The following is a 10,749-nucleotide window of genomic DNA, read 5'->3' as shown; positions in this document are numbered from 1 at the left end:
GCCGGGACTGATCTCCGCTCCTCACCTCTCCCGACCTCCGCTCCTCTCCGCTCCTGACCTCCGCTCCTCTCCGATCCCAACCTCTGCTCCTCGGCCATCCCGACCTCCGCGTTGCTAATTCTGTTGCTGCGGTGGCCAGCTTCTTTGTTTTGCCCACAGCTCCAGCCTCGTGCTCCAAACTCCAAACTGCTCCTCTGACAGCGTCACATCACGAAGTCCTTGCGTGGTTTGGGCCTGTGATGCGATAGGTGCTGCCATGTCAACCATGGCACGCGCTTTTCCCTCTGGGACTCCACTATCACTCGTTGGGCCCATCTCCCTCTGTGAACGGGCAAGGATGGGCTTGTTGGAATCCTGAGAGGCCCGGGCAATGCTTGAGGCTGCCTCCCTCACACTCAGAACAAGTGCGTCGATGCTCTGCGGGACCTCCTCCAATGCACCCATGAGCTTGCAGTGCAGTTGCATGGACTCCCTGGACATAGCCTCCAAATCCACGTCTGACTATCCCTTGGTGAGGCTCCTGGGCCAACTCACCCTCCAGGCTTCCCCTCGCTCTGTGTATTGGCGTAGGTCACTGGAACCAGGAGCCTCAGACTCCACAAATTCAAGCTCCTCCACCGATGTGGTGTCTCCACTCAGTGGGACTGATGGAGTGTCCCCCTCAGTGATCAAACTGTTGTCCCCTCCCTCGTCATCTCCCCCATCGCCCGATGTTGATGGTTCATGGGTAGGCTGTCGCACCTCTGGCTCATCATCTGTAAGCACAAAGCAACAGACATGTGGTTAGCAGCAGGGGAGGGGGCAGGGTGATAGGAGGAGGGTGGCATTGGACATTTATATGTAAATGGGGTAGGCCAATTGATATCATCATAGGCAATCCCTCGGAATCGAGGAAGACTTGCTTCCACTCCTGAAGTGAGTCCTTAGGTGACTGAACAGTCCAATACGAGAACCACACTCCCTGTCACAGGTGGGACAGATAGTCGTTGAGGGTAAAGGGAGGGTGGGACTGGTTTGCCGCACGCTCTTTCCGCTGCCTGCGCTTGGTTTCTGCATGCTCTCGGCAATGAGACTCGAGGTGCTCAGCGCCCTCCCGGATGCACTTGCTCCACTTCAGGAGGTCACAGAACTCACATATTTCTCAAAAACCATTCGCATACCATCACTACATATAGTGGGCTCTGCCTCGCTGCCCGCCACCGTGCCAACTGGGGTGCCCGTGAGGGCCGACACTCGCTGCTCGACCTCGGCGAGGTCCTGTAGGTCAGGCTCTCCACCTCCGGTGTGCTGCTGCTCCCGGCGATTGTACGCCAATATTGCCGATAGGTAAGAAAAAGAAGAAGGTGTGAGTGGGTGTGCAGCTCATCGTGTGGCACATGTGCCTTCCGTAGTAGAGTAACTCCTACTGTCTGGAAGTGTGAAGATAGCCATTATAATCTGCGTGTCTGTGCACTGAGCATGTGGGGAGGGTGGGAGGTGAGAGCCACCTAGGATTGCGGTTCAAGGTGGCGGTTGGCAAACGCATATGAAGAGTCAAGTGGTAGTGCGAGGAGGGGTGAGACTTAGGGAACAAGAAGGTGTGCGACGCTTGCATGCGCAGGGCATGGCTGGTGAACTGAGCCTCCACCTTTCATGTTGCTTCACCAACCCACACCATGGGCTGGAACCCATAGAGAAGGGGCACGTTCGGCAAAGACTTTCCATTGTGTGAGACAGTGATTTTGAACTCATGGCATTGGTGCATTAATGCAAAGGGTACTCACCCTGACGACCCTCGTGAGGTCGTTGAACTTTTTCCGACATTGTATCACAGTCGCGATGCCGTGTCTCCAGCTGAGGCGTCCTGTGCCACCTCCCCGCCAATGCCTTTGATAAACTCATGGGACGGGAAGCTGCAACACATTCCACCTCCTTTCAATCGCCTCTCTCAAGGCCTCAGCGGCCAGGGCTGAGAAGTGGTGTGCACAATGGCGACCTTTCTGCTCCTCCATTTTCCCGCTCCGCTCGAGGCGCACAGTCGGAACTGCGCATGTGCAGACTAATAGTGCTGCACCTTTAACACTCGGCTGGGCCCGGGATCTATCGGGGGGGGCTCGGAGCATGCGCATTTCGCTTTGCGCTTTAGTGCTGAGGTTTTGGGTTGCGGTGCCCGAGCACAGGTGGGGAAGGCCTGATTTACTGCCCTCTTTCCCTCTCACTGTGTTTCAAACAAATTTCCCCATTTGAGGCGCAAACTTTTAAAGGCCGCTATACTTAGTGCCCCGCCAGGAATAACGCCGCAAAATGGTCAGAACCGAATTTCCAGCCCCAAGGGTACATTGACCATCAGCACTAGTACCAACATCTTCAATTGTCACAAAAAGCACACCCAAAATGGATTAAGAGCACCCTATATAGTTCACAACACGTAAGGCCATTCTAACTAAACCATCTGAATTTGGATTCCGGTCTATAACTCATTCCCAGATGGAAATTATTGCATAATAATGCATTGCTATGTGTCAGTCAGTGGCTCAGTGGGTAGCAGCCCCCCACCTCTGAGTCAGAAGGTTGTGGGTTCAAGTCCCACCAGAGATTTAAGCACAAAAATCTGAGCTGACACTCCAGTGTAGTACTGAGGGAGTGCTGCACTGTCGGAGGTGCCGTCTTTCGGATGAGACGTTAAACCGAGGCTCCGTCTGCTCTCTCAGGTGAACGTAAAAGATCCCATGGCACTATTTTGAAGAAAAGCAGGGGGGTTTATCCCCGGTGTCCTGGGGCCAATATTTATCAATCAACCTACATAACAAAAACAGATTATCTGGTCATTATCACATTGCTGTTAGTGGGAGCTTGCCGTGTACAAATTGGCTGCTACGTTTCCTACCACACAACAATGACTACACAGAATGACTTCATTGACTGAAAAGCACTTTGGGATGTCCGGTGGCCGTGAAATACGCTTTATTTCTCTTTACTAATTGATACATTCACTCCTTGGGGGCGCACAACAGGAAAGTATGTTTCCTTCTACTCGGCAAGGCCAAGAATCTTGTAAATAAAATGCATTTTTTAGAATATGTCCATACAGGATATAAGGTTACAGTGTATCAGTCAGCTATATTTAAACTCAGAATACAGGCGGTGAAGGCGGCAAATGGTATGTTGGCCTTCATAGCTAGGGGATTTGAGTGTAGGAGCAGGGAGGTCTTGCTGCAGTTGTACAGGGCCTTGGTGAGGCCTCACCTGGAATATTGTGTTCAGTTTTGGTCTCCTAATCTGAGGAAGGACGTTCTTGCTATTGAGGGAGTGCAGCGAAGGTTCACCAGACAGATTCCCGGGATGGCAGGACTGACATATGAGGAGAGACTGGATCGACTGGGCCTGTATTCACTGGAGTTTAGAAGAATGAGAGGGGATCGCATAGAAACATATAAAATTCTGACGGGACTGGACAGGTTAGATGGAGGATGAATGTTCCTGATGTTAGGGAAGTCCAGAACCAGAGCTCACAGTCTAAGAATAAGGGGTAAGCCATTTAGGACCAAGATGAGAAGAAACTTCTTCACTCAGAGAGTTGTTAACCTGTGGAATTCTCTACCGCAGAGAGTTGTGATGCCAGTTAGTTAGATATATTCAAGAGGGAGTTTGATGTGGCCTTTACGGCTAAAGGGATCAAGGGGTCTGGAGAGAAAGCAGGAAAGGGGTACTGAGGTGAATGATCAGCCATGATCTTATTGAATGATGGTGCAGGCTCGAAGGGCCAAATGGCCTATTCCTGCACCTATTTTCTATGTTTCTATGAAAACATTGTACCATGCAGTCCCCTATTTTCCCCACCATTTTAGATATACTTTATGATAGTCATTGGTAGAAAGTAGGATTATACTTCTTTCCATGGATGTCATACACAAAATGTAATCGAACTTGCATTTATATAATGCCTTTCACAACTTCAGGAGGTCCCAAAGCACTTTACAGCCAATTAAGAACTTTTGAAGGATAGTAACTGCAAGAAATACGGCTGCCAATTTACTCACAGCAAGGTCCCTCAAACAGCAAAGACATAAATGATAAAAACAGATGTTCCTCTCTCCACAGATGCTGCCTGACCCGCTGAGATTTCCAGAATTTTCTGTTTTTATTACAGATTCCAGCATCCACAGAATTTTGCTTTTGTAAAAGATAAATGATCATTTGTTTCAAGTGTTGGTTGAAGAATAAACCTGGTTACCAGGAGAACTGCCCTGCGCTTCTTCAAAAAGTCCCATGGGAACCTTTTCCCCGACAGGGCAGACAAGATCTCGGACGACACCTCCGATTGTACAGAATCTGTCCGTACTACACTTGGAGTGCCAGCCTAGATTATGTGCTCAAGTCTCTGGAGTGGGGCTTGAACCCACAATCTTCTGACTTAGGTACTGACACCTGCAGAAATAGAGCCCAGCACAAAATGAAAAGAAAATGTAATGCAAAACTTGACTGTAGCCATAAGCTGGCACCAACTGATAGGAACATTCAACGTGTGGTATCAGTTTCCAGGACACTGTTTACATCAGTATCAAGTGGACTTGCTCACATCACATGATGTGTCATCACATTCTGACATGTGATAAAGTGACAACACGTTGGGCTTCTTCAGACCCCCTGCGGCCTCTCTCCCCCCGTTACAATGTTTTTGTCTCTGTATTTTGTTGACTCTACCAGGATCAGTGCTTCTGTGAACTTTCCCAAACTCGGCTGCCCATGTCCTAACTCGCACCAAGTCCCGCTCACCCATCACCCCTGTGCTCGCTGACCGCATGTCCTAACTCGCGCCAAGTCCCGCTCACCCATCACCCCTGTGCTCGCTGACCCCGTGTCCTAACTCGCACCGAGTCCCGCTCACCCGTCACCCCTGTGCTCGCTGACCCCATGTCCTAACTCGCGCCAAGTCCCGCTCACCCATCACCCCTGTTATCGCTGACCCCGTGTCCTAACTCGCGCCAAGTCCCGCTCACCCATCACCCCTGTGCTCGCTGACCCCATGTCCTAACTCGCACCGAGTCCCGCTCACCCATCACCCCTGTGCTCGCTGACCCCGTGTCCTGACTCGCGCCAAGTCCCGCTCACCCATCACCCCTGTGCTCGCTGACCCCGTGTCCTAACTCGCGCCAAGTCCCGCTCACCCATCACCCCTGTGCTCGCTGACCCCATGTCCTAACTCGCACCGAGTCCCGCTCACCCATCACCCCTGTGCTCGCTGACCCCGTGTCCTGACTCGCGCCAAGTCCCGCTCACCCATCACCCCTGTTATCGCTGACCCCGTGTCCTAACTCACGCCAAGTCCCGCTCACCCATCACCCCTGTGCTCGCTGACCCCATGTCCTAACTCGCACCGAGTCCCGCTCACCCATCACCCCTGTGCTCGCTGACCCCGTGTCCTGACTCGCGCCAAGTCCCGCTCACCCATCACCCCTGTGCTCGCTGACCCCGTGTCCTAACTCGCGCCAAGTCCCGCTCACCCATCACCCCTGTGCTCGCTGACCCCATGTCCTAACTCGCACCGAGTCCCGCTCACCCATCACCCCTGTGCTCGCTGACCCCGTGTCCTGACTCGCGCCAAGTCCCGCTCACCCATCACCCCCTGTGCTCACTGCCCCGTGTCCTAACTCGCACCAAGTCCCGCTCACCCATCACCCCTGTGCTCACTGCCCCGTGTCCTAACTCGCACCGAGTCCCGTTCACCCATCACCCCCTGTGCTCGTCACCTACATTGGCTCCTGGTTAAGCAATGCCTCGATTTCAAAATTCTTATCTTTGTTTTCAATCCCTCCATGGCCCTCGCCTCTCACTATCTCTAATTTCTTTCAGCCCCACAACCTTCCTCCCTCACCCCCGCCCCAGGAGATATCTGCGCTCCTCTAATTCTGCCCTCTTGAGCATCCCTGATTATAATCACTCAACCTTCGGTGGCCGTGCCTTCTGTTGCCTGGGACCCAAGCTCTGGAACTCTCTCCCTAAACCTCTCCGCCTCTCTACCTCTCTTTCCTCCTTTAAGACGCTCCTTAAAACCTACTTCTTTGACCCAGCTTTTGGTCACCTGCCCTAATTTCTCCTTATGTGGCTTGTGGTCAAATTCTTTGTCTTAAAGTACTTCTGTGAAGCAGCTTGGGAGGTCTTACTATGTTAAAGGCGCTATATAGATACAAGTTGTTGTTCTTGTTGTTGTTCCCTTGTTTTTCCTCTTAAGCTCCAAATAAATTACCGGAACCTCAAAGTAGTGGAACATCTGACACCTCACAGTATTCTCTTCTTCCTATCATCCACAGGCTTCGAAAACAAACTTGGCATTACCCTCCTTTTGCTCTTTCTACCTTGGTGATATCCCGCATTATAGGCTCTTATCGTTCACCTAAGTTGCACAATTTTAAAATAGAGTTTCCATTCTTTGCTCAAATCAGCTTGACAGGGTAGAGATTCACATTGAATTTCACGAATGATGAATTCCTGATTTTACCAATGCTATGATGGGAAATTGTCACATGAAAAATCAAGCTGCTGGCCAGCAGGCACGGACATCCAACCACAGCACATGGTTATAGTACAGAATTGTTAAACAACCGAGAAAGGCTACCTGCTTGCCCATTCAGCTGGAATCAATTCTTTAAAAGCAGGAGAAAAATAAATCCTTGTAAAATAAAGCAACATGAGCTCCTCCTAGTGGTTCAGTTGGGAATTGCAGCTGAGCAACTGAGCCACAGAGACCAAAGCCCCTATTTTCCACTTGCTGGAGTGTTATCACCCAGAGACGTGGACCATGTACAGTAGACACCTCAAGTCACTGGATAAATACCACCAGCGATGTCTCCGCAAGATCCTGCAAATCCCCTGGGAGGACAGACACACAAACATTAGCGTCCTCGACCAGGCCAACATCCCCAGCATTGAAGCACTGACCACACTCGACCAGCTCCGCTGGGCAGGCCACATTGTCCGGCATGCCAGACACGAGACTCCCAAAGCAAGCGCTCTACTCGGAACTCGTCCACGGCAAACAAGCCAAAGGCGGGCAGAGGAAACGTTACAAGGATAAAGTGCGACGTCCCCACTGACACCTGGGAGCCCCTGGCCATAGACCGCCCTAGGTGGAGGAAGTGCATCCGGGAGGGCGCTGAGCTCCTCGAGTATCGTCGCCGAGAGCATGCAGAAATCAAGAGCAGGCAGCGGAAAGAGCGTGCGGCAAACCTGTCCCACCCACCCTTTCTCTCAACGACCATCTGTCCCACCTATGACAGGGACTGTGGTTCTCGTATCAGACTGTTCAGCCACCTAAGAACTCAAGCTAAGAGTGGAAGCAAGACTTCCTCGATTCCGAGGGACTGCCTGTGATGAACGCCCGTGCATGTTAACGTCCGATTTTTTTTTGTGTACGTTCACGGCAGAAAATAAAATCGGGACTTTCGCAAAATAAATTTAGAATTTGCCGCCGTGCTCTCCGAAGTTAGTCTGGGGGGGGGGGGCGGAGCTATAAGTCTGCGCTAAAAACTCTCTGGGTTTGCGCGAAAAGGTGACGTTGCCAGGGCAACCAGAAACGCTGAAGCCCGCTCTCCCAAAAGGACTGCGACCCCACCGCTGCCGAAAGGGCCACAAAGGACCCCTCCCCAATGCTGAACCTGAGTCTCCCCCACCGCCCCCCCCCCCCCCCCCCCCCGCCCCGGCTGGACCCACTGCAATCCCGGGCCAAAAGGCCCTCCCGCTCCCAAATTTCAACTCACAGGGGGAGCAGGACTGAGCGGGGGGGGGGGGGGCGCGGGCATTCAACCCGGGATTACAGCTGGTCTGGGGGGGGGGGGGGGGAGGTGGGAGCAGTCCTTTCGGCCCGGAAATCTTCTTCCCTTGCTCCAAAAAGAGTAGAACGAGTTCCCCGTGGAAAAAAAAAGTATCTTATTGTGTATTCTTATTGGCTCGCTCCTGTCCTCTCGCGCGCCGCGCAGATTACTTACCTTCACAGATGAGGGTTGTTTTTTTTTTTGCGGGGCTTTTGGCCAGTGTGCGCCGGCCGCGCTGAAACAAATCGTAGACGGCCAAAATCGGTTGAATGCACGAAAACGGCACCCAATCCCGTTTTGACTTGGGTCGGCGCCAAAATATGCAGTGGTTAAAAAAAAAACGGCACACACAGTCGCCGCTGGTGTTCACAAGTTGGCGAAAGTTGGAAAGAGAGTATTTCGCACCAAAAAAACGTTTGCACGCCAAAAACGGCACACAATCGTGGTTAAAATAGGGGCCCGGGTTTGGGCCGAGTTGGCTGACCTCAATGGTACAACCATGTAACTTCTTTTTTTAATTAAGTAAATATTGCTATTTAAATAAATAAGTAAATATTTTACTTATTGAAGTAAAATCTCACTGAGAAAAGAGTAGGTTAACATTCGAAGCAGTGGTTTATCACCCTCAAAGCCTCGCTGATAAAGTGCAACATCCCCACTGACACCTGGGAGTCCCTGGCCAAAGACCGCCCTAAGTGGAGGAAGTGCATCCGGGAGGGCGCTGAGCACCTCGAGTCTCGTCGCCGAGAGCATGCAGAAATCAAGCGCAGGCAGCGGAAAGAGCATGCGGCAAACCTGTCCCACCCACCCTTTCCCTCAACGACTATCTGTCCCACCTGTGACAGGGACTGTGGTTCTCGTATTGGACTGTTCAGCCACCGAAGGACTCATTGTAAGAGTGGAAACAAGTCTTCCTCGATTCCGAGGAACTGCCTATGAAGTTGAGGTTTATTTCTGAACAGGGACAAAATGCCACAAGCAGGTCAGAAAAACTATTTGATAGCATGCAAAAATAAAATTGCAACATGATTTACTTTCAACAGCAGCACCAGGGCAAAGGCAACCTGTCAAGCCGATAGCCACAATTCAAATTCCTGGCCAGCAGTGCCACTTCACTTTTCCAACCATTGCACCGCCTTAGTTTAGCCACAAGATGGAGTGTCTCACAACAAGTACTTCGTTGGCAACCTCAGTATTTTGTTGGGAAGTAAACACCAAGAAAAGTTTCATTGATGTCACCCTGAGAATCAGTTTCAATGTCATCATTGGCCTTCAAAACTGTGGACTTGGGAGAGCGAAAGAAATTAAAGATTCCCCTCACTCCTGATCATTATCACATGACTGGAAAGTACAATTGTGTTGACTTTGGCTGAAAATTATAGAATCATAGAAATTTACAGCACGGAAAGAAGCCATTCGGCCCATCGTGTCTGTGATGGCCAAAAAAGAGCCATCCAGCCTAATCCCACTTTCTAGCTCTTGGTCCGTAGCCTGTAGGCCACTGCTCTTCAAGTGCACATTCAAGTACTGTTTAAATGCGATGAGGGTTTCTGCCTCTACCACCCTTTCAGGCAGTGAGTTCCAGACTCCCATCACCCTCTGGGTGAAAAAGGTTCTCCTCATCTCCCCTCTAAACTTTCTACCAATTACTTTAAGTCTAAGCCTCTTGTTTATTGCTAAGGGAAATAGGTCCTTCCTAATCACTCCATCTAGGCCCCTCATAATTTTATACCCTTCAATTAATTCTCTCCTCGGACTCATTCCAAAGAAAACAACCCCAGCCTATCCCAATCTTTCATCATAGCTAAAATTCTCTAGTCCTGGCTACATCCTCGTAAATCTCCTCTTTACCTTCTCTAATGCAATCACATCTTTCCTGTAACATGGTGACCAGAACTGCACGCAGTACTCCAGCTGTGGCCTAATTAGTGTTTCATACAGTTCAAGCATAACCTCTTGTATTCTATAAGAGGACAGGACTGTGCTCAGCTGCAACACCCTATGGTCAAATAGTCTGTCAACACTCACTATCTGGACTCATACATAAACATTGGCCTCTTGGAAGTGGGAGGAAGGCTGACCTTAGCCCTTAGCTCCAGAAGAGAAGGAAAAGAGGGTAACAAAAGAAGGATGCTTTTCAGCCTATTTGTGTGTGGAGTTTTATTTTTGATAAAGTTGGACAGAATGTTTCTTCTTTTAAAAAAAAAAGGAACAGAAATAGTTCCACACTACATCTTTTAATATTAACTCCGCCTGCTCCACGATGACATGCAGGCCGTGATCCTTACCAATGGATCCATTACAGACCCAATCCATATCGCCCCAACCTTCTTTTCAATCTTCCTCGCTGCCATGCTCCACCTCAGTCAACAAGCTCCCCGCTGGAGTGGAACTAAACTACAGAACCAGTGGGAACCTGTTCAACCTGCGCCCTCTCCAGGCCAAGTCTAAGACCACCCCAATCTCTGTCGTCGAGCTACAGTGCGCGGACGATGCCTGCGTCTGTGCACATTCAGAGGCTGAACTCCAGGACATAGTCGACGTATTTACTGAGGCTTACGAAAGCATGGGCCTTACACTAAACATCTGTAAGACAAAGGTCCTCCACCAGCCTGTCCTCGCCACACAGCACTGCCCCCCAGTCATCAAGATCCACGGCGCGGCCCTGGGCAACGTGGACCACTTCCCATACCTCGGGAGCCTCTTATCAACAAGAGCAGACATTGCCGACGAGATTCAACACCGCCTCCAGTGCGCCAGTGCAGCCTTCGGCCGCCTGAGGAAAAGAGTGTTCGAAGACCAGGCCCTCAAATCTGCCACCAAGCTCATGGCTACATGGCTTCCTGTATCTCTCAGAGACATGGACCATGTACAGTGGGCACCTCAAGTCGCTGGAGAAATGTCACCAACGATGTCTCCGCAAGATCCTGCAATAATTAAGTATAAATAATATGACTAG

Source organism: Pristiophorus japonicus, chromosome 14 (genome assembly GCF_044704955.1).
Source record: "Pristiophorus japonicus isolate sPriJap1 chromosome 14, sPriJap1.hap1, whole genome shotgun sequence".
In the NCBI taxonomy this organism is placed as follows: Eukaryota; Metazoa; Chordata; class Chondrichthyes; family Pristiophoridae; genus Pristiophorus; species Pristiophorus japonicus.
Note: the sequence above shows the minus strand (reverse complement) of the source record.